At 42.4% G+C, this 24,828-nt stretch overlaps 1 protein-coding gene across 7 annotated transcripts in view; it reads left to right on the top strand.

The window, feature by feature from the left end:
- Window positions 1-4,783: 4,783 nt before the first annotated feature.
- LOC118094191 (signal transducer and activator of transcription 5B) overlaps window positions 4,784-24,828 on the top strand; it is a 68,175-nt gene continuing 48,130 nt past the window's right edge. Inside the window, exons 1-2 of one of the 7 annotated variants that reach the window (XM_060281457.2) lie at window positions 4,784-4,897; window positions 18,764-18,805. The gene's annotated coding sequence lies outside the window, so the exon portion shown is untranslated. Of the gene's footprint in view, window positions 4,898-12,246; window positions 12,437-18,763; window positions 18,806-24,828 lie in introns of those variants that run through there. The other 6 variants (XM_035134280.3, XM_035134282.3, XM_035134277.3 and 3 more) reach the window with 6 other exon arrangements.

Here is a 24,828-nt window from a genome sequence, read left to right as displayed (position 1 = left end):
GGGAGAGGCATGGGGAATGGTCAGGGGCAATGGGAGTTGTGGCTCAGCAGCATCTGGAAGGTCGCAAGACTATAGCTCTCTCATTATCCCCTTTCTATTTTTAAACAAGGGTAGGGCAAGATGAGCAGCCCATTCTATCTAAGACACCAGAATGAAATCCTTGTCCTGACCCACAACAGAAAATATTATATAGAGGGTGGGGCATGAGTCTTGGGCAACTATTGGGTAATGCCTGTGACATCACTAGCAAAGAAGCAACAGCATACTGATTTGGAACCTTTGCACTCCCTGTGCAAACATGTGGGGCTGGTTATGGGTACTAAAGGGTGATAGCAAACCATTCTGCACATACTCAGAGGCACTCTTTCCACCCTTACTTCACTTATTGCATAAGTTGTCCCTAAGGACTTCCTTTTGTGCCAGACTTCTAGGCACAGGTCTGGGCTTTAAAGCTTTGTGGCCAAGTAGGGAATTTTTAATGTTTTACTGCTGAGTCGGCGCATATAGGGTTTTTCATGTGGACATGTTAGGACACATATTGCTACAGTGCAGTCTGCATAGCTACCCAAGACAGAACATTATAATAATGGGTCTGGGGGACAAAATGGATTGGAGAGAAGAGGAAATATTGGCCTTCCTACTGACCATTCAGACCCACTGGATCTAGCCAGCTTCCTAGCTGCTGTCCTATCTATTAAAAAGCGGTTGATTGCTGATACAGTTTAGAGCAATGAAAGCAGGGAGAGAAGAAAAGAGAAGAGAAAAAGCTGTTTGCCAGTTTTGAGTTAGAAGTACTAAGTAAAATTACACATTCATATAGGAATACTGTATGTTTCCTTCCTTTTTGTAATGAGCTATTGGCTATTAGTATTGTTGAACTGTAGAAGGCTGGGTGCGATGTGCTTTCAAGGTTCTTTGTGTGTGTTTGATGTGTGTGTCTGTGTGTACGTACAGTTGATGGCTCTTGGCTAAGTAATAAAGCCTTTGACTTTATTCCAGAGCTGAACTCTAGTACTGAAAATAGGGGTGAACTCTAATGATCCCTGGCTGAGATTAAATCCTGAAGTTATCCCCATGGGCAGAAGGAAAGCAGCTTGCTGATCTCAGGGAGAACAGAAGCATTTGTCTTCATTATTCATCTGCATCATCCTGGCAGCATAAGCATTACCGGTAGTTACCGTTATAACAGTTATTGCAATTTTGCCACTGAGTACTTCCCCAAAACTGATAATTATTTTAACTTGTTAAAATGGGAAACCTTGCAGCAGTGAGTTCTACAGATGAGTAAGCCTCTTCCTCCTAGCTATGTCTGCTGTGGGCGTTATATTTCTTAGAAGGTCTCATTGCTCTTGCAGGTTGGAGAGAAAATGATACACAAGCTATCCAACTATAACAAATCAAATTATTACATAGTTCCTTTGTGTGAGGGGTGGGACAAGTGACACATTCTGTAGCCATGAAACATCTGATGCTTACCCTGTTCTCAAAGTGAACATTCACAGCGGGATCAGGTGTTAAACAGGGTTGTGTTATTGCCCCAACTCTATTAATTATTTTAATTGCCATGATCCTACACTTTGTCAACGGGAAACTCCCCACTGGAGTAGAAATCATATATTGAACAGATGGAAAGCTCTTCAATCTGAGCAGGCTGAAAGCAAAAAGTAAGGTTACCGTAACTTCCATCATAGAGCTTCAGTATGCTGATGACAACGTAGTGTGCGCACGCTCAGAGGATGACCTTCAAACCATCCTAAATATCTTTGCAGAAGCTTACCAAAAGCTTGGCCTATCACTCCAAAAAGCCAAAGTGCTGCACCAACAAGTACAAAATAACCCCTTTGCAGCGCCACAAATCCAACTCAGTGGTGTGATGTTGGAAAATGTTGATCACTTCTCCTACCTAGGCAGTTATCTTTCCACAAGGGCCAACATTGATGCCGAAATCCAGCGTCGCCTGAGCTCTGCGAGTGCGGCTTTCTCCCGATTGAAGTGCAGAGTGTTTTAGGACCGGGACATTCGCAGGGAAACCAAAATGCTTGTTTACAAAGCTATTGTACTACCAACCTTACTATATGCTTGTGAAACATGGACCACTTATGAACGCCATCTCCAACTCCTCAAAAAAATTCATCAACGGTGTCTCCAAAAAATGTTACACATCACTTGGGAAGGCAGGCAAACTAATATCAGTGTACTGGAAGAAGCAAAGATCACCAGTGTTGAAGCAATGATTCTTCAACATCAACTTAGTTGGACTGGTCATGTTGTGCGGATGCCTGATGATCGTCTTCCAAAGCAACTACTCTATTCCGAACTTAAAAATGGAAAGCGTAATGCTGGTGGTCAACAAAATAGGTTTAAAGACTGTCTCAAGGCAAATCTTAAAAAATGTAGTATAAACACTGACAACTGGGAAACACTGGCCTGCGAGCGCTCCAGTTGGAGAACAGCCTTACCAAAGGTGTCATGGGCTTTGAAGAAACTCGATCTCAGAACGCAAGGGAGAAACGTGCTAAGAGGAAGGCACACTTGGCAAATCCACACCGTGATCAACTCCCGCCTGGAAACCAATGTCCCCACTGTGGAAGGACGTGTGGATCCATAATTGGCCTCCACACAGTCACTACAGACCCATTGTTAAAACCGTGTTTATGGAAGACGATCTTACTCGGCTACGAGTGATAGAAGAAGAAGAAGAAGAAGAAGAAGAAGAAGAAGAAGAAGAAGAAGAAGAAGAAGAAGAAGAAGACCCTGTTCTCAACCAGAAACCAATATATCAGAAATAGGGAGGGCAGGAAGAATTTGAAACTTGAAAATGTAGTTCATCAGCTAACTGCCCGATGCTTTGGGTCCCTTCAGCATTAACAAGACTTTGGTACAGTGTCCAAGTAGGGCCTTGATTTTGTTACACAAAGTGTAGGTGCCTTTTCTTCTTGCTCAAAAAAACTCTGTGTGCCTTAAGGGGCCTCCACAAATGATGGCAACCTCCCTTTATATACTGCAGTCGTACCAATATGATCCTGAGCCAAGTTAAGTGGGTGGCGTTCGACTAAGTTTTACATGGAGTAGATCCATTTGAATTAATGGATGTGACTAAGGCGTGTTAATTTCAATAAACCTGCTCGAAAACTTCGTTGAATACCACCAAACACCTGCTGTTACCATACAAAGCCCTAAACAATTTGGTACCAGGGTATCTAAGGAATCACATTATCCACATCTTTGCCAAGTTGCTACAGTCATCTGTGGGAGAAGGCTGCCTTGTCTTTGCCACATGATGTGCCAGAGGTTTGCTCTGTGGCTGTTTGGAACATAGCCTTTCGTGTAGCAGTGCCAGCGCTGTGGAACATGTTTCCCTTCGAAATCAGACAAACACCGACAATCTGTACTTTAAATTATGTTCTTAAAAAAAGAAGAAAAAAACATTTTATTGCTGCAGGTCTTTCACCAAGCATGAACCTGCTCACTTCTATGAATTTGTTGGCAGTTTTCGATTAAAATGATTTAATCTGTTTTATGATATTATTGCGTTTCTTGAAATACTTAATTTTTATAGTTTTTGATTGTATCTCTGGCGGGTTTGATGTTGCAAGCTGCTTTGTGAAGACTTTTTTTTTGTTTTTGTTTTGTTTGCAAAGCAGTGTAAGTCTCCAAATAATAAAGAAATAAAGAACCAAAAGCACCACAGAAAACATCTCCTTATAGCTTTCCTAAAGCTCTAATCTGTATCCTTCAAATAAGCAAACTAATCTCAGTGGCTAACAAATCTGATAATATAAAAAGGCATGTGGGAGTAAAATAAAAACTGGCAATAAACCTGGGTGTTGCTGATATTTGGAACAAATGCTTTTAAGAAGCATGGTATTTCGTGCCAGTGAAAAGTGCAAGGCTATAGCAAACTCCAAGCAAGCACAGTGTCAATGAACACAAAAATCCAGGGAGCTCAAATTTGGAGTAAAACACATTGTGCAGGAAATGGGAGATGTGCAAAAGACCACTCTTTTCATTATCACTTCATTTATCCGATACAGTAGCTGAATCCAGGCATTAAGTACATGTTCCAAGCCTGAGCCCTTAGCTCAAATTATCCCTGGCCCACAGCTGAGAATGTAAAAGCACTTGCCTTTAACACAAGAGCTCGCTGTGCTTCCACTGAAGTGTCCAGCTTTCTGGTGGTGTGTGACACTTTGGGTAAGGGAGCTAAGGGAAGTCTGGCTGGCTCCTGCTTTTGAATGTCATTTGGATTCTCTGAGGATTGTGCAACAGTGGAATGGAATAGCAATGATCCATATGACCAGTAAAATGTTGTAATGGATGGGGCTGTTTTATTTTCTGTTCCCTACTTTGGTGGCCCTTTGGGCTGTAATGTGGTACATAAATAGACTTTCACAGCAGCAGCAACAATTTTGCACAGGATGAGGCTGAAAGCATTACTACAGCATGGGTAGGGGCTAGTATGAAAACTAATCAAGGGGGATTGAGGCAGTAGCTCACCTCTGGGTCTCTTAATGATGGTCCTCTTGTTGCAATAATATACTGTACAGTTACTGACTCACACTTGTGTGCATTACAAGGGTTAACCCGAGCCCTGAGCTCATGTTACCAGTGGGTGTGGTTGAGCAGGCTCCTAGCAGCCTCTGCTTCCCCATTTTCCTCAGTATTCTCTCTTCATGCTTCTTGGAAAAAGCAAGGAGCTACATGGCCAATGGCTCCCAGCTGCAGGAATAGCCCAGTGAACTGAATCTCTCCAAAGGGGAGAATTTGAAGCCTGCATCTTTGCTAACCCACAGATTGCATTATCCTTTTGCAAGGAAACCAACTACTGTACTTCCAACTACTTTTGGAACCTTTTAACTTTTTTGTTTTACTGCCAATGAATGGAGGCTTGTTTGATGTAAGTTCTGGAATGTTGTGAGTAAAATATTTGCTTATTTGTGGAAAGCTTAGTGTCTGCTATTGATTCTAGCTGAAGTATTTTTGTTTGGGTTGATTTTTAAAGGTGGATGAGGGTAAATGCAAAATCTAACCAAGTTTAAGTGTGTTTGGAGAAATCACCATTGTGCCAACTCAGCTACCAGAGAGTAAGAATCTCTCCTCCAAACCCCTCTCTCTAACATAGCTCACATCCACTTGCAGGGTAGGAAGAGGCTGCAGAACTGGTTTTAGTGCTCTGAGAGTTTGACAGAGTTGCCCCCCCATATATCTTCAATGTTTTAGGACCCCTACAGATGACCTGTTAATTGAGCAGTAGAAATATTTTTTTAATTAAAAAATTGTCCAGTAGCACCTTAGAGACCAACTAAGTTTGTTCTTGGTATGAGCTTTCGTGTGCATGCACATGAGCATTCATCCTGATTTGCTTGTAGGAAGGTTAGACTATGTTAGGTCTTTATTGAGCATTATTACTTCTGTTGTGCCCATATATAAGACAATGAATGTTATAAGACAATGAACAATCATCGTGATTTACTCATGGGGTGTTTATACATCTTCCTGTTGTTAATTTATTGCACACTTTTCAATGCCTTTCCCCCCATCAATTTCCAGACTGCAAAAAGTCTGTATTATTAATATTTATTGGTTTTTGTATGTGCAAAGCTCTTTAACCCACTTTACCTGTGTAAACCTCAATTATGCACTTGAATCTCTCCTGCAAAGTATGGACAGTCTGGAGGCACCATGAGCTGATGTATCCCTGTGAGTGGGTTACTTTACAAGTACCAACCTACTGTGAGAGCGAGGAAGCAGAAGGAGCAGTCATGCTGCTAAAAGGGCTTCAAGACCAATAGAGCTGGAAAGCAATACTGTACAGTAATGATCAGGGAGGAGAGAGAGTGCTCCTGTTTTGTTTTATTAAGCTGGCTGGAAGACAATATAGGGGTGCTGCTGTCTGCCTGCTTTCTACCCTTCTATAATCCCTGTTTAATTACAGTATATATACATATCTGTTTTCTTTTATTGAATGTTTTTATCTCCTTTTTCCTTTCCAAATGTTGGTAAATTGGAAGACTTCTCCCTCCCCTGCTTTTTGAGGAAGACGCCATTTGAATGCTACTGCTGCAAATAGAGACAATTCAGATTGCACAATTGGTTTGAAACTCTTGCACACTGAACCCACTTCCCAAAACAATCAGGCTGTGTACACACTCCTGTTTACTCTTGCATCCAGTGTGCTCCCACTACAGATTTGGAAAGCGGTGTACACATGACATTAGCAAGAGTCTGTATCTATCCTGTATCTGTTCTGTTGTTTCTTATGAAGTTCTATGCATTGGTGCATTTCCCTTGCAAACCAGCTTCGATTCAGAATGAGAAAAAGAATGAACTAGGTGAATATTTAAGTCAGCAATGTGTGTGCACAGCTACAGGCTTTTTTTTTATACTACGGGAAGTGACAGGAACATGCACTAAAAGGTTTGGGGGAAAGCTTGCTCGCCACATCATATAACCTCTCCACAAACAAAGAATAAATAATGCTCATTATGTAGCCAACATTGTCTAATCTGCCTGCAAACATTGCACAAACAAATCAGGATGATTCTAAATAGGTCGTCTGCAAACAATCTGGGTGGAGTGAAACAGAATAGCAGATGGTTGGCTTGGTTTATAATGCATAGGAGGCAAGGATGAGAGGATTCAAAGGGGGCCTATGGATGACAGAAGGGGCCAGTGCCAAATAAATATCGTGTGTTTAAGAGACAATTTGTACTGGTAACTGAAGTTGGGGTGGTTTGGGCTCAGTTCCTGTAGTGACAGCACCACTACCCATTTACCGTATTTTCCCGTGTATAAGACAATGCCTTTTGCTTTACAAAAATAGGCAAGAATTGGTTGTCGTCTTATACACGGATAGTGAATGCAGAGGGGGACGTGCGATTAATAGCAGCAAGCAGGAGATTGGGAGCGGTGATTGGGCCGGTGATTGGTGGCTGCGGCAAGGCCTGCTGGCAATTGGCTGTGGCTGTGGCAATTGGGCAGGCGATTGGAGGCTGCGGCAAGTGGGCCACGGGTGGGCTGTTGGTGGCGGTGAGTGGGCAGACAATTGGCAGCTGTGGCGAGGTGTGTGATTGGCAGTGACTGTGGCAAGCGATCCGCAGTGGTGGGCAGGTGGGTGGGCAATTGGCGGAAGTGACCCCCCCAAAAAGCTAAACAACTTAATTTCTCAATTGTTGGTTAAAAAAAATAGGGGTCGTCTTATACATGGGGGTGTCTTATACATGGAAAAATATGGTATTCACCTGAGTGCTGTTAAAATAGCATCCGCATGCTATATTGAAATAAATATTGGCAGCTAGAAGTTGAAGAGTGGTGTGATGAGTGTTACATGGGTTGCATACACATTATACATTATACACATTATACATTTAGAATGTAAATCCCCCACCCCAAGAATCCTGGGAACTGTAATTTCCCCTCTGACAGAGCTATAGTTCTTAGCACTCTTAATAAACCACAGTTCCCAGGATTCTTTGGGGAAAGTCATATGCTTTGAATGTGCCAAAAAGACTTGCCAGCAGAACGCTTTGTGGAGTGGGAGGTTGGGGTTCTTTGGTCAACCATCTCCTTCTCAAAGGAGTCATCCAGAAAAACAAGGGCGCCACAGTCATTGTAATGACACTTACTGCACAACAATAAAAGTTTGAAGGAGGTACACAAAGCCTGAGAAACTGGTGTGTGTGAGAAGAGTAATTGCTGTGTAGATTTGAAAAAAAACGGTGATTAGAGGAATCTATGGCTGTGTGTACACATTATGCAAGACCATTTGCAATTGTTTACAGTCGTCAGCTATCAGTCAGTCAATCACCCATTTCCACCACCCTTCCGAGGGATACCCCTCCCCACCCTTTCTCTCTATATAAGCGTCTGCGGACTTCTATTTCAGTGTATCTAAAGAAGTGTGCATGCACACGAAAGCTCATACAAAAAAAAAAAACTTAGTTGGTCTTTAAGGTGCTGCTGGAAGGATTTTTTTTTATTTTGTTTCGACTACGTCAGACCAACACGGCTACCTACCTGTAACTGTACACATTACTGTTTACCCCAGCTCCACAGTGCTCCCTCTGCTGGTGTTTGAATCTATGCGCACATGACATTAGCCACAATCCATATCTACTGTATTGTCTCAAGAAATATCATACACTACGAGATTTCTCCGGTGAAAATAGAGGTGTCCCATTCCATAATGATAATTTTAGTATTTATACCCCCACAACATCTTATTAGATTGTCCCAGCCACTCTGGGCAGCTTCAAACATCTATTGTTGTTGTTGTTGTTGTTGTTTTTTAAAAAAAAAACAGAATAAAACATGAAACATTTTTTTACAAAAACATTTTCTATACAAGATTGCCTTCAGATGACTTGGGGGCAGATAACTCTATACCCTCCAATATTTCTCCAATTAAAATAGGGACTTCCTAAAAAAAGTGGGACATTCCGGGATCAAATCAGAAACCTGGACGGCTTCTCTTAATCAGGGACGTCCCTGGAAAATAGGGACACTTGGAGAGTCTGAAATATTGCTGTTTGATCTGTATCCCCTCAAAGCAGCTTCCATCCAGTTTCAATCCACATTCACTACCATGTGGTTAAACTAAGGTGTGTAAATTTGAGATAGCCATGGGTTGCAGGCCTGTGGAAACCAAACAGGTAACGCACCATCTCGGGTGTGTGTAGCAACATGCAAATGTGACTTGAAGCGCAGCAGAGGGCGAAATGTCTTTTCTGAATTCTAAGCCACTAATATGCACATAGCCAATGCTGCATGTGGAAATCGGGGGAAGATATGAGGTGACCCAAACATGGGATGAATTCTTTTTTACAGATTGGGTGGGGGAGAATAATGTGAAATGTTCACCAAAGGAGGGTTTCTGTATTAACATTTGTTTGGGTTCTGGAAGAGTTTGTGTAACAATAGGAACCAGAAATATCCTCAAGTTCCTATTCAGATGAATGACTGATTATCTCATAATCCCTGATCTTGCTGTCTGTAGCTGATGTGAGTTGAAGTCCAACAACATCTGGAGGGCCAGAGGTTCCCAACTCTTGTGCTAAAGGGTTGGAGAACGATTAAGTTAGGTGTGGGTGACAGCAGACATATCTAAGGTTGCTTTTTCCTGACTTGTGAAGAGGGAAACCCTGGAGAGTGTGGCAACTGGCAAGGTGTTCATTCCCAAGTCCCCTTTCCGAAGTAAAGTGGGTTATGGGATGCATGGAGAAGGATAAGAAAGCTGAAAGTTAAGGCTAAAGTATATGTTACAGAAGAGCTTTCACACTTTTTTTTCTAATGGGGGACTGACTTAGACTTTAGTGCAGAGCTTTCCAAACTGTGTGTCGTGACACGTTAATGTGTTGGCTGCAGTGTGTAGGTTTGTCATGTGAACCCTCCGCACGCTTCTCCCAGGGCTGGAAAGGGTTAACTAAGGTTAAATTAACCTTAGTTTAACCTAAGGTTACCAGATTTTTTTCATTGAATCCGGGGCCACTTTTCAACTTCAATGGATTCCTCCCCCCCCCCATTCAATCTTTATTATTTTAAAAAATATACATTTATACAACACTCTCTGTTTTTGTTTGTAACAAAAAAAAAGAAAATGATGGCAACTGAAGCAAAGATACTTTGTATACCTCACAATACACATGACATTACAATTTATAAAAGAAAAGAAAAGAAAAAAAAAGAAAAAGAAAACATAGTTGAGGTTTTAAAAAAGACTTCCAAACATTCTTATTGTACTTTATCTGTTAAATACACTTTTACTGTACAGTTTCTTTTTTCTTCTATTTTTTTTATCATATTTTTATGTAGATTGTCAATTACCTTTATATACTACAAGGCTCAGTCTAGGTCTGCCAGGATATTACCCTTTATACCATGGTTCTTCAAATATTCTTTAAATATTCTCCATTCCTTGTGGACTTCAATGGATTTTGTATGGGGACTGATTTGTAAATCCGGGGACTGTACCTGGGAAACGGGGACTTCTGGTAACCTTAGTTTAACCTCCAGTTTGCTAGTAAAACTGAATTAGTGTGTCGTGAAATGATGCATGTCTAAAAAGTGTGTCACCAACATGAAAACTTTGAAAAGTTCTGCCTTAGTGTGTTAAACCTTTTACCCTTGCACTATTTTCACCATGAACCCTTCACCCACACCTGAAGCAGATAGATTAGTAAAAACATTTGTGTGTGTGTGTGTGTGTGTGTGTGTGTGTGTGTGTGTTTGTATTAATGGAGCAAAGAGTGAGCTCCAGTTAGGATGTAGTAGGAAATTTTCATTGCAAAAATGGTGCAAAGGTAATAGATTAGCTCCTGTTTGCCGTTTCACCAATATTTGCAAAAACTTTATAGAGATGGAGATGTCCTTGTTGTAATTATGGCTTATGCAGAAGCATACTTTCTAGTTCTGAAGAAAGCCCAAAAAACTTGACACTTGAGAATGAAGATTCTGAATTGACAATCTGCTTCCTTTCTTACTGTTCTTCTCAGAAGCAGAGTCTGTACTATCACCCACCCTTTCTACTATTTGTTTATTGGTTTTGTTTTTATGCTTTTTATTTTTTATAGTTTAATGATATTTTATTTTTTATTTACAATTATAAATTGCAACACATTTGAGGTTTTTTTATACTCAGGCAACAACATAAACCAGGAAGAGAATTGGGGGTAGAGTTGTAAGATTTAAAGGAAAGTGAGGTGTGTGCCCATGTTCCCAGTTTGTTGTTATTAATAATGGTACCATGTGTAATGTTTCAACAGAGTAACTAGGCAGTCCCTGATGACAGGAATTTACAATCTAAAATTTGCTACAGGGGAGGCAATTCATGGAAACAAGGAAAAATACAAGAAAAATGTGTTCCATTGTTCATTTACATTTGGATGAGGAATCTGTAGTGCAGTTTGCATGTAATGCTAAGGAGAAACCATGGCTGCGTGTGAACAAGTATGCAGATAATGCAAAAATTGCAGTCAGCTGTTCTGTTGCCACTGTATTAGCCAAAGCCAAGCCATGGTTTGGCTTAACATTACATCTGAACCTAGGCTTGTGGTGTATTTCTCTAAGCAAACCATGAGCTGTAGTTAAAATGTTTGTTCTTGGCTTACTCCATATTGTTTGTTTAGGGGAGACAAACCACAATTCCGGATTTGGACATAAAACCAAACCACTTCTTAACTTTGGGAAGTGCAGCAGAAGCAAGACCAGGAGATGAGCAAAGTGATGAGAGTCTTTGAGCACCTGCATGCCTACTCATTCATGCTCAGCCATGGTTTGTCTTGGCATTATGCCCAAATCATTGTTCGATCACAGTTCCCATCATCCTTGACCATTGGCCATGCTGGCTATGTCTGCTGAGAGTTGGAAACTCGGCCCGAGTTATATGTTCCAGATGAAGAATAAGGGTGTGTATATGCTGTTTCAAAGGCTTCATAGAAAATGTCACTTTTGAGGAAAGCTGTGCAAGGAGAGGGAGGCAAGGGCATACTCGCTCAAGTGTTTGGGGTGGGAATTCCAGCTTACAGGGGAACAGTGAGGGAGAGAAAGAGGGTGGAAGAAGAGCCACAACATTTTGCGGTAGTTGCGCTGTTGAGCCTTGCAATGAAAACCCGCTTTAGATAATTGCAGAGGGATGGAAGGTGCTATAACTGGCATAGACTCTGTGTATCTGTGAGGAGAGCATGGGCGTAGGCAGGATTTTTGTTAAAGGGGGAGCAAAAAGTTGTTGAGCTTGTTTTGGAAGATAGCCCAAAAACTTGTTGAGCTTTTTTTTTTGGGGGGGGGGAAGGAAGATCATGGATAATAATCCCCCCTCCCGAAAGAATGACATTACCGGGGCAGGCTTCTACCTCACTGAATTAAGGCTTTTCAATTCATTTTTGAGGATTTAGGGGGAGAGGGGAGGACAAGTGAACAAGGGTCGCCTCGCCTCTAGACCTGTGGGTCAAACTCCATGCTCATAGCACAGGGGTTCTGGTCTAAGGCGGCTTGTTGTTGTTGTTTTTGGCGCGCTTTTGAGGGAGCTCAGAGAAGGAGCGCCCCGCTTCTGTGGAGAACCGTGTGTATGTGTGACGGTGACACACGCGCCTATGGCGGGAGGGACGAGGAGGCGGCGTCTGAGAGGCGACCCCAGGCTCTTCTTCTGTACATAACGCGGTGGGAGGGGTGGGGGAAGGCCGAGGGGCGTATCGCCTGACAGCTCTGCGGCGCCTGCCCCCGCTTTCGGGCGGGAAGGGAGGCGGGTCTGGCGAGGAGCGAGCGGGGGACGGAGCGCAGGAGGCGGGCCCCGCCGAGGCAGGAAGGGCTGTGGCTGGAGCTGGGGCTGTGACGGGGCTGGCAGGGCTGTGCGGGGCCGAGCGAAGGCCCGGAGTCGACGCACGGAAAGGGAGGAAGGAGACGAGCCCGGGAAGCCGAGCCGGGCTGGGCCGCGGCGGCCCAGGTAAAAAACTGGGGCGGGGGGCACCGGGGCAGGAGGGAAGCGCGTGCGAAACACACGCGCACGCCGTTTCCCACGTTCACCTCCCACCTCTCTTTACGCGGGTGCTGGTGGTGGGGAGAGAGGCGACATGTGACGGGTGTTTCTTTTTTAGAGTTGAAAGCTCCTGGGAGCCGCCGTTCTGTACAGTTCCACACACACATTATGGGTTGTTTAGATTAGGCAGCCTTGCATCGGGAAGTTTTTTTTAATGCTCGGCATTTTGTTGTGCTGTTTATATGTGCTGGAAGCCGCCCAGAGTGGCTGGCGGGGTATGAATAAAATAATAATAATAATAATAATAATAATAATAATAATAATAATATTGTGTTTAAGCAGGGACATACAAAGCTTCTCACGTGTATCCCGTGAAACTGCGAATAAACGCGCGCGTCGTGAACCCGTGTTCCTGGCCGTGTTTGTGTGCGCGCTGGGTGGCGTCGGTTCAGATGCGCGTGTTGTTGTAATGTAGGATTGCACATGGGTCCAACCCCCCAGTCTCTCCCTGTGTGGTAAATACATTTGGGTAAATAAATAATTGCGGTCGTGTGACACGTGCCGTTGTTGAAACCCACCCCCACCCCCTCCTCTCGCCGCGGCAGTGGGTGGGTGTGTTTGTGTTGCGGAGAAGATAAGGACTGCAGGGTATTTTGCTACCAGCGGCTATTAAGAAATGGCAGTAAGGACAAGGATAGTATTAAAAAGTTGTGCGTGCATTAGATCCTGCATATATGAGTGGCAGTTTGAGGAGAGAGAGAGGTGCAGGGAATGCCTTTCCAGTTGCTTCTGTGCAAAGTAGATTTCCTGTGTTTCATTGCTATACAGTATAAGAGGTGCTAGGAACTTGAACCCGAGTTGAAATTGTACCGCCTGCCCTGCAGGTCCTCCTTCCTCATCCTTTCAGAGCGACAGCAAAGCACTCTGTGTATGCTCAGAAGTATTATCTTGCTCACAACTGCCAGGTAGATCTTTGCCCTGAAAATAGGTTTCCAGGCTAAGCTCCAATTCAAAATAAAATCCTGGGTATATTGGTTTGCTTTTTATTTATTTATTTAACCAACCCTATATGACAACTAATGGGACGCGGGTGGCGCTGTGGGTTAAACCACAGAGCCTAGGGCTTGCCGATCAGAAGGTTGGCGGTTCGAATCCCCGTGACGGGGTGAGCTCCTGTTGTTCGGTCCCTGCTCCTGCCAACCTAGCAGTTTGAAAGCATGTCAAAGTGCAAGTAGATAAATAGGTACCACTCCGGTGGGGAGGTAAACGGTGTTTCTGTGTGCTGCTCTGGTTTGCCAGAAGTGGCTTAGTCATGCTGGCCACATGACCCGGCCGCTGTACGCCAGCTCCCTCGGCTAGTAAAGCGAGATGAGCGCTGCAACCCTAGAGTCGTCCACGACGGGACCTAATGGTCAGGGGTCCCTTTACCTTTACCTTTGCCTTCATATGGCAACTAGCCTGCCTTTAACACAGGCACTTCATGTGGATGACCATGATTACCCAGGGCTGTGTTAGTTTAAGTGGTCTATTTTGCTTTTTTGCTTTCCCTGCTGAGCTGTAAACAGCATGTGCTGGAGGTGGGGGGAGTGTTTACTTTCTAGCAGAAGAAGCAATAAATCTGCCATGCAGTTTCCCCTCCCTGCTGCTTCCCAAACGTTGCTGCACACAGTTTCAAAGCAATGTCATTGGTGCCTGGACTATCTGCTGCCTGTGTATTGCTCCATGTTTGCCACAGGTTGTTGATTCTGATAGCATTGCCTTCTGGAGAAAATGGGGGGGGGGTCCTAAGAGTCAAGGTCCTAATTCAAAATGCCCAAATTCCCTCTGTAGCAGAGCTGTTTTTCTGGTGGAATGGTTGTCATGGTGCACGTAGACGTTTTCTGTGCCATAATGACTCCACTGTTGAATCAAATGCTTAAACCATGTGTATCATCACATTGAACCGCTCACAACTTTCTTGATGAAACTAGCTGAACAGAAATTTTATCTGAAATGCATAACTTCCTCAGTGTCCTTACAAAATTTCTTTTCTATTGGACAACTTCTGTATGTGAGTGTTGAGAGCACTGCACCACATTTCATTCACTGTAATAATATATATTGAATTCATTTAATTTAGAGCATTTGTACTCTGTCAAAAGGGCTCCCAGAGTGGCTTACATGCAAACAAAACAAGCTTAACAATCTGAAAAACACACACAACATGTAAGAGATTTTCTTAGCCATGTATCTAATATTTATTTACTTAAATACCAAGCTCAAAACAAACTTATAAATTACAACAGATTGAAATAAATGTCAGTTTAGAAGCCTGGACAAATAAAAATAACTTTGCCTGGTGCAGAAAACATAATAATTTTGGGGGGAGAATCCTATCATAAATGAGACACCACAATTGAAAAGGGTGTCTGTCACTTATCTCAGATGGTGGAGATGCCTGGTGGTGCGGGTCTCCAAAGGTCAACTCAATATATGGACAGGTTGAACCAGGGCAGGCATTACTTCAGGCACCTAGGTCTCAAAATATGCAAGGATTTAAAACAGTTTTGCATTTGAGCCATAGGTGACCAGAAATTCTATGCAGGTGAGTAAGGGAGTTAGTGGACGAGGGACGAATTGCTCCATCCTGCTTTTGATACCCTGCTTGGTTTCTTTGCCAACTGTGAAAGAAGGGAAGCCCTTTTCTATGAGATCAGCATGGAAATATAGAGGGCTGGTGAAGACGGGATGGATCATTTTGACCATCCAGCTGTCCATTTCATTGAAGGCTTCATTTTTATTAATACAGTATGCTAAGAAGCTAGAAGCCTGCTTTTCTATGGAGAAATAGGACTTCCCCATCTTCCATGGCCAGCATGGAAATGCTTCATGCTAGTCTTTATTGCAGGCTAGTTTGCTGGCTAGTAATTTTTGTTGGGTTATTTCCAAGACTACACTGGTTAGCAGTTAGTTTCCAGGCTCAATTTTAATTGCTGTTTTTGACCTTTTTATGCATCTCAGAATCTCAATACCTCAAGAACTGCCTCTTCGCACATGAACCAACCAGACCCAGTGTTCAGCATCTGAGGCTCTTCTCTGTGTGATATGAGAATGGGCCTTTTCAGTTGTGGGTCTTCTAGAATGCTTTCCCTGGGGAGGCATGCTTGGCACCATCACTATCTAGTTTAGATGCCTGGCAAAAAACTTTCATTGGGTTATTTACAAAACTGAGTTAAGGGAAATCACCAGCACCTTGAATTACACTTGGAAGCAGACTGCAGCAAAGGACTGGAATAATATGTTGTTGTTGTTGTTTAGTCGTGTCCGACTCTTCGTGACCCCATGGACCATAGCACGCCAGGCACTCCTGTCTTGCACTGCCTCCCGCAGTTTGGTCAAACTCATGTTCGTAGCTTCGAGAACACTGTCCAACCATCTCGTCCTCTGTCGTCCCCTTCTCCTAGTGCCCTCAATCTTTCCCAACATCAGGGTCTTTTCCAGGGAGTCTTCTCTTCTCATGAGGTGGCCAAAGTATTGGAGCCTCAGCTTCACGGTCTGTCCTTCCAGCGAGCACTCAGGGCTGATTTCCTTAAGAATAATATATTCATTTGTAATTAGCAATCTAGTAACTGTATTTTGAAACAACAGCAGTTACTGAACAGCCTTTAATGGCAGTCCTGTGTGCAGTAAATTGCAGTAGCCAATCTATTTAGCAGAGTATTGTATAACTAATACAGTACAGCTAAAATAATTGTGTCCAGATTACAAGAACTAATTTATTGGGTTAATTCTGTTCTGTTGCGTGTGTTTGGCGTTAAAACAGTTATTATGTATTTCTATGGTACTTTTCTGTGAACAAGTTGTACTCTATTCAGCTTTGCAACAGCCTCTTGAGACATGTTTAGGCTGTAAGAAAATGACACTGATGTTCTGTGGGTTGGTTCTGCTCTTGATAGATTCACAGTAAGGAATGGATTTTGCCTCAGGCCAGATTGCATGGTGACCTTGGAAGTTTCCTCTGCTGTATTCGGCTTCGAATCACCTTCACCTATTAGCTCTCTGTAAGCTACTACTGCAGTGTACCTTCACAGAAGGTTCCTTCCTACATTGAGAAGCAGTGTGATGCCAAAGGCTAGAGCGGTTGGGCTTTGATGTTGAAGCCCAGTTCATGTCAGCTGTGAGCCTCCCATCCCAAACAACTTATTGGCGCTATATCTGATTATCTTATTGGGATGATGCACGCTAGCATAGCTGAAATGTGGCAACAATCTCTCAAGCTAAACCTACTGGACAGGATTGTTGTAATGATAAGGTGAGGTATCACTTGGCATCTACCCATGTACACCCCTTTTGAGTTCGTTTGAGGGAGGGACAAGATGCAAATATGACTAATCATCTATAGGTTATAGATATACATAGATAATGTGTGGGTATGATAAAAATAAATAACTATCAATAGTTTGATGGGTACAGTTGTCTACTCTTTGCTGCATCTTGCATGACATAGAAGCAGGAGTGGGTGATGACATTGGGGATTTGATTTGGTCTCTGTAGCTCTTATTGCTTATTGATATAGAGAACAAAGGATTTAAATTTACAGAGGGCCAATACTTGCTCCATATCATAGATACTAGGACAGTCTCTTTTGAGGTACAGTGGTACCTCTACTTACGAATAACTCTACTTACGAATGTTTCTACTTACGAATGGAGCTCCGCCTGCCACCTTCGATGCGGTTTAGATAGGATTTTTTCTACTTAGGAATTTTTAGATAGGGTTGCTTCTACTTACGAATTTTTTCTCCCAATGCATTCCTAAGGGTTTCGACTTACAATTTTTTGTCGACTTACGAATGTGCGTTCGGAACGCATTAAATTAGTAAGTAGAGGTACCACTGTACCTGGAATTCTATCCCTAGTTACAGTCCAACTGCATTCTCATATAAAGCAGAGCACACATAGATGAATTGTGCTCCCCCCTCCCCACAATATGGGCACTTCCTCCTTTCTGTCATAGTGGTGGGCAGTTTGCAAGTAAAACATGAATGCTTCATGGCAGAACAGAGTTTTGCACATGACTCCTAAATGTTCCACTGCGCTATATCTCTCTAGGGCAGATATCAAGCTCTAAAGACGGGCTTTTATACCAGCTGGCTGCTAAGTTGATCCCACCTGTTGTTAAATGTGCGGTTTACAGCTTTTGTTGCTAATTCATTATGAAGTGCAATTGATATGCATTTCGCATAGTTGCTTTCGGGTTGAGATTTTGCTACATGGCAGGCTCAAATTCAACTGATACAGCTTTTGCTATCTCTGTATATACATGGATAATCAATCTCCCCCCACCCCATATTGCTATCTAAGCCTTTAAAAGAGGGCACCCCTTTGTTTATTTCCCCAGGACAATGGGGCTGTGGAGCAATTACTCTTTTATCTATTGGGTTGTGTGTTTTGGAATTACGTTGTTGTTCGATACAGTGAAGCAAAGGGCAATAGAAAAAGCCCAGTTTACACCATGAGAATACTTGGCTGCCTGTGTGGGATAAGCACTTCCTTCAGATCAGGTATCTAGGATGAATAAACTGTAGTTCTTTACCAGAGCGCGGAATTGTGGGGGGAAAATAGAAAGCTAGACACCCTGGACATTTGCCTACTGCCTGCATTGTGTGGTTTGATTTGTTTGCACGAGACGTATGGTTCCTTTTTCAGTGCTAACACATGTTCTCGGCTTGAAGCCTTGTAATGGGCTGTTACTCTACTGCACAGTTGATCTTCTAAATAGCTGGTAGTAGAATACCGTAACTTGCTGATGGATGAGCAGATGACTTTCAGTCCCTTCCCAGGTAATGATTTCACAGTTCTAGCATAGAAATGTGGGGCTGATAAAGTTTTTATGGCTGCTATTACTTCATTTATATGCCACTTTTCTTAAAGCAGCACAGTGTTAGATATACAGGGCCATCTTTTCATTATGTTAATAGTATGATTTTTGAAGCCCCCCCTAAAGTGTTAGCTATAACTTGGCCTCATGAAAAAGTCTAGCAAGGTTAGCTTGCCTTGCCTTTTGCAGAGAGAAAGGGAACTCAACTTGCAATGGGAAGTATTCAGAAGGCCAAACTCCATCTGCCTGCTTTCTGTGCAGGGGCTCTGGGAAATTTTCCATGCTGTATTGTGTCTGTGTGTGTAGAAATCATGGAGCTATAGGCATGCTTAATAAATCTAGAGCCAAGTTTTATTTAGAATACAGTACACTATGTGCCTACAAGAGTCCACTTATTTTAATTTTGTAGTAATTTTGTTTCCTATCTTTTTGCAGTGCTTTTCAAGAGCTCAAGTTGAGGGCAAGGAACCAGTGTAGGTAGGTCCTATATAAACCCAAACTTTCATAATCTATGTTTACATAATTTCTATTGTGCTGCTTCTGCATCTCCCTTTTTTTTAAAAAAAAAAACTTCCCCTGGTTTTGTTTCATTCTTTATCCAAGTTCTATGCAACACCAAGTGAGAGTAAAGTTTCCCCTAGTGCGGAGCATGACCACATAGAGAAATGCAAGACAAGTGGCATGCCAAGGGTGGGGTGAGATGTAGTAGCCTGAGGGATGTTGCTTTGGTCTGCAGTTTCTGCACATCACAGTTCTGACAAAATGTATATATGGGTTGGGAAGAAGTATAAACGTAAGATGAGCAAGCCTTTATAAAGTGTTTGACCAAGCACTTATGAAAACAAAGTAAACTGTAAAACTGCTCTTGCTTATATGCTTGTTGACCCTTTCAAAATAATTCTGATATAAACTAGAAACATTTGGCCAGTGCCACATGTTAGATCAAAGAGCGATGTGAAATTCAGCCCCCTAGTTCTCCAACTCTTTGGCCTGTAGTCTCAAAATTTTCCGAATTCCTTAGCCTCACCATTCTCTTTCTGCCAACACTGTCCAAGCCCCTCCTATATTTAGGTGGTTCTCTCTTCCTCCTTTTTCTGTGGGCATTGGTCTTCTCCATCTGATCTTCACTAAAGTTCCTGCTTCTCACCCACTACGTTCTGGAACTTTCCGTTTCAGAAGCTGCACTATTTTCCCTTCCTTGCTTGCAGACACATTCTCATTCTGAGCAGATAGACTGAGTGAATAGAAACCATCAGCTTACTGAGCAGTGAATGTGGGAAAGTTTGCCCATTTCTTATGTGCAACAACACATACAACCATGGCTGGCTTCGTCTTATTCTGTGGTTGCTGTTGCTCTGCCCTTAGTTACGGAATAATTCTGTTCTGTTGCCATGGAGTGGAAGGCCTGCCCCTCCATGCATTGCTACCGTGTTTTATCACTATTTATTGGGTCTTTGTTTAGGGAAGTAGGTAGGTTATTTGTTCTTACAGTCTTAAAACTTTATTCACACTGATAATTGTGTTGTTTCAAAGAGGTCAGTAAGATTTTTCCACTCTCTTTGGAGTGGTTCTGTCTCAGTAAAAACAACAACATACTTTTTACAAAATTTCTGTCTGCGAAGCCCATTGTTGTGTAGCTTTTAATCCTGTGAAGCTGCCTATTGAGTGTAACATCACACCTTAAAATCAAGATTAATCATGTGTGGATTGTACACATTTCACCCCAGTCCCTTGTCATACAACTCACACAGAACTATGAGGGTTCTTTTATATCTCAGATCTGACTATTATGGGGTTAGATTTGGAACCTCTTATTATGGACAGGAGTAAGACTTCTTTCCTGATCCTTCTTAGTTTTTGCCCAGGATATTCCAGCAATAAACAACTTGCAAATAATGTGAGTAGGAGTTTTATTTCTATATTAAAAAGCGTTCTTACACAAAACACACAAAACTAAAAGAGATTATTTAAAGATGTGACACAGAACTAAACACATTTTAGGTATTTCAGAATATATAAACAACACTTGGAAAAAGAATTCTGAAGTCTCAAGGACAAATTACACACAGTGATAAAGACATAGTTTGGCATTGCATGAATCTTTTTAAAAACTTATATATAGCAGCTGTAGGGGGTGATAGGCTCCCAACATTTACCAAGTATTACATAGCAGAGAAAGATTGCTCCTTCTTTTGCTAAATACAGACAGCCATGAAATGCCATGATAGAAAAACATTGTTTTGGTAAATTGTCTGTCCGTAGTGTTCTTTGACATTGCACAAAAACTCAGCAAATGATTTGAGGGCCTTGCAGGCTGGAAACAGGTGCTAGACGTGTTTTGGTCTCTCAAATCAATCAATACACACATACAGGTGAAACTCGGAAAATTACAATATCGTTGAAAAGTGCATTTATTTCAGTAATGCAACTTACTATTCTTTATTATTCTTTTAATTTTTATAAATGCTTTCTTTTGGAAATTCCACAGTAATAAAACAAAAAGTTACAATAATACAAAAATAAACATTGCTATTACATTTCATTAATTACGTTCCATTTATAATTGACCCGCCTAACGACAAATAATAACATTTACCACAAATAAAGGCTTGACATATCTTGCTTTGCATGTCATGCATCTATCTCATATATTGGTTTCACCTTTTAAGTTGCATTACTGAAATAAATGCACTTTTCGATGATATTCTAATTTTCCGAGTTTCACCTGTACATACCTATCTGTTTCATGAGACAGTTTTCCCTTTCAGAGGGCATACTGTATGGCTTCTAACGTGAAATGGCCATCCTCCATGTATCTCCATTTCTATCCTTCATAGCAATTTCTGCCAATCTCATCAGGTTTGTTGTATTTTCCAAGGAGTTCACATGAGGAGAGGAAGCTGGTGTTCTTGCAAGTGGAGATGCCAGCCAGGGAGGAGAGTCAGAACATAAAGCATAGTGGGGTATTTTATGAGTGATGAATAATAAAATGAATAGTGCTGCAAAAACCTGCTCTTTGGGTGGGAAGCTTTAGTCTTGACTTTTAGCCGGAGATCTCCCTGCTCACATACAGCCCCTAAACATATTTACAAAACTTCTCTGTTAAAAAAAGTGTGTTCCCCATACTTTTCAGTTAGGGTAGAGCAAACTGAAAATGTTATTAGGTTTTAGAATTAAAACCAGAAATTTGCCCTCCCCACAGAATCATGTATTTGAACCCTGGTCTTCCACTACACCAAACTGGTCTTCTGTATGTTTTTGTAGTCAGCTGTACAAGCTATAGGTCTGGTCCAGGAATAAAGCAGGATGAAGACTATGTTTCGAGAAACAGAGTGTGGGATGCAACTTGCATACATTGTCCCTAGCAGTAACAGTGGTAGTGCTGCTGTTAAACACTCAGCTCAGTGGCTTGCCATCCTTTCTACTTTGTTGGAGCTGTTTTTACATCGTCCTCCACTGAGGAACCCTTCTAAAGCTTTTCTACAACACAGTTTGAAAACCAATAGCTGCCTTAGCCCAATAATTTCAAAGCAAGGCCACCTCTTTAACTGCAGCCTTCAACAATGAGACCCATTTTTTTTAAAAAGCAACACATGGCTGTTGTTCTGCGTCTTCCTTTAGGACAAGGGTGGGGAACATGTGGCCCTTTAGATAGTGATGGACTTCAACTTCCTTTCTGGCCATGCTTGCTGGGGCTAATGGGAGTTTGAGTCCAACAACATCTGGAAGACCACAGGTTCCCCATATTTGCTTTATGGCAACCAGACAGAATGGAGACAGGGACTCCTATCTCTTTAATATTATGCAGAAGAGGGGGCTTTAAGGCACAGCTTGTCATGTACAGATAAGAAAAGTTATCAAAACAGCTATATAGCTATACAGGTGCCATTTTACTTATTTAAATACCCACCCACCCCCAGATCCTAAAGATAACCCAGATTTGAGAGTGCAGCCAAGAATGTAAATTGGGAAAACAGCACAGAAGAATTAAATACCCCACAGCTCCACTGCTCTGATGAAATTCATACACACACCTCTTGAATGTGGTTGCTTTTCAGTAAAAATGCAAATCTTGGGAGATCAAGTTGTAGATGCCCTGTGCAATGTAGCTTTGCCCTCAGATTTAAAGTTTGCAAAGTTGTTTTACATTCTTTTTCACTCTTTCATTCATCGTTATTGAATTTGATTGGAATTTACAAGTGGAACTTGCAGCAAAAGATGACTCAGAAACTTCAACTGATCAAAATGCAACAGCCTGTTTACTGGCTGGTGTTCCATTTAGAACTCGCATAAGCTCTGTGTTAAAACAAACTGCATTGTTTGCAGTTTCATTTCTTGGCCCAATTCAAGGTACTTACTTTGATGTTTAAAGCCATTCTCTAACTGTGGGTTAAACCACAGAGCCTAGGGCTAGCCGATCAGAAGGTCGGCGGTTCGAATCTCTGCGGCGGGGTGAGCTCCCATTGCTCGGTCCCTGCGCCTGCCAACCTAGCAGTATAAAAGCACATCAAAGTGCAGGTAGATAAATAGGTAAGGTAAACGGCGTTTCCGTGCGCTGCTCTGGTTCGCCAGAAGTGGCTTTGTCATGCTGGCCACATGACCTGGAAGCTATATGCTGGCTCCCTCGGCCAATAACGCGAGATGAGCGCTGCAACCCCAGAGTCGGTCACAACTGGACCTAATGGTCAGGGGTCCCTTTACCTTTAACTTTTGGAACCTTTACAGAGTTTGGCTTTTTTTTTGGTGGTGTGTGTGTGGGTTATTTTCCTTTTCCTTTTCTTTCACATTGGCTGTTGTTTATATGTTTGTGTTCTAGGGTGTTAGGTTCTAGGGTGCTAAGGAAAGAGACTTGTGTCTTCCTTAGAACAAATCTTTTGTGTTTGGTACTTAACTGCTCTATTATTGAAAAATTTAATAAAAATCAGGCCATTCATATTGACAGCCCTGAAATTGTGGAATTCTCTTCCCAAAGAGGTGTGTACTTTTCTTCACCTTATAGCTGTCATTGGTCATCGGATTTTGAAGTCACTCTTACTGTATTTTCTTATTTAAACTGCATTGGTTTCTTACTTAAATTCTTTATCTCATTTTAAATTGTATCACTGCGTTGTTGTAACCAGCCCTGGGACCTTGTGGTGGAAACCGGGTTAGAAATCTTGTTTACACTTAATATTATTTAATCCATCTATATCCTGCCCTTCCTCCAGAAGTCCAGGGCAGCAACAGAAAATCCAGTGTGGTGTACTGCTGTTGAGGATTCCTGCCATTTCATTCTCCCTGCTTCCAAACAACCAGTCAGCATTTCATGCCCATTGTCAGTTTGGGTTTTATCCCACCTAAAAATATTTTGTATCTCTGCAAACCTAGGGGTTTTTACCAAACCTGCATGGGATGTGCCTTTTTGGCTACATAAGCAAATGATACACAGTCTGAATTTTGGAAATGGAAGGAATTATGATGCACAGCGTAGGCAGAGATGGATATGCTTTGCAGTTCCCTTATTGTTTATATCTTGTAGACTGAGTCTTGCTGCTGTGTATTTCTGGAGAGAGTGGGTGTTACTCAGCTATGTCTTACTCTAGAGTAGACCTATTGAAATGAATGAACCTAACTTAAGTCTACTCTGAGTGAAACTTAGTTGAATACCACCCGTTGTCTATGCGCTGCAGTAAATATGTGAACGTATGGGAAAACCCCCCCCCCAGGTTTTTTTTTTGGGGGGGGTCCTCAAGGGGAATTTGAGGGGTTCCCCCATTCCCCCCTCAAATCTTCAGATCTCTGGACTAGGAGAATTTGCTCTCTCCTGGTTGATGGTACTGCTTTATTGCTTGCGGCATCGTGGAAAGTTTGTTTCAGAACTTACTTTATTTACTTCAAGTCCCTTTGACATATACACTCTGGACTTTCCTGCTTATAGTTCACTTTGATCTGGGTAGTGTATATTCTGTACAGGTGACTCTCAGTTTACACTGGGATTATGTTCTGGCGATAGCACGTAAAGCCAAAATCGCATACACTCAAAACGCAATGGGTTCAATGGTGGGTGGGATTGCGAAATACTTTTCTCCCAGACGTCTGCCCCCTTTTAATTACCGTATTACTATTATTATGCCAAGTGCATAAAGCTGTACGTCCACCATCAGACCATCTGCTGCTAGATGGTATCTGTTTTAGACACAGAATTCAGCATCCTATGAATCACAGTGATAAACTTGAAGAGTAATGATCAGTAATGAAATCTCAAAAGACCCAAATCTCCTTTGGTCCTGGAGACTTTTAGTTGCCCTACAATGTTTCTTGCCCTTTTCAATGGCCATTAGAACAAGTAGGCAGACAGGCCCATGGGCGTAGGCAGGGGGGGCAGGAGGGGGCAATTGCCCCCCCTAGAAGCAGGGCCGCTGGCCAGCCTGCCCCACTGCCCGCCCGGTGCCGTCTCCCTTCTCCCTGGCTGGCTGTGGGGCGGGCGGAGGGAAAGCACCAGAGCCGCGCAAAGCGTTTGG

This window comes from Zootoca vivipara, chromosome 12 (assembly GCF_965207765.1).
Source record: "Zootoca vivipara chromosome 12, rZooViv2.hap1.1, whole genome shotgun sequence".
In the NCBI taxonomy this organism is placed as follows: Eukaryota; Metazoa; Chordata; class Lepidosauria; order Squamata; family Lacertidae; genus Zootoca; species Zootoca vivipara.
Note: the sequence above shows the minus strand (reverse complement) of the source record. Positions and strands in the feature narration are given on the sequence as shown.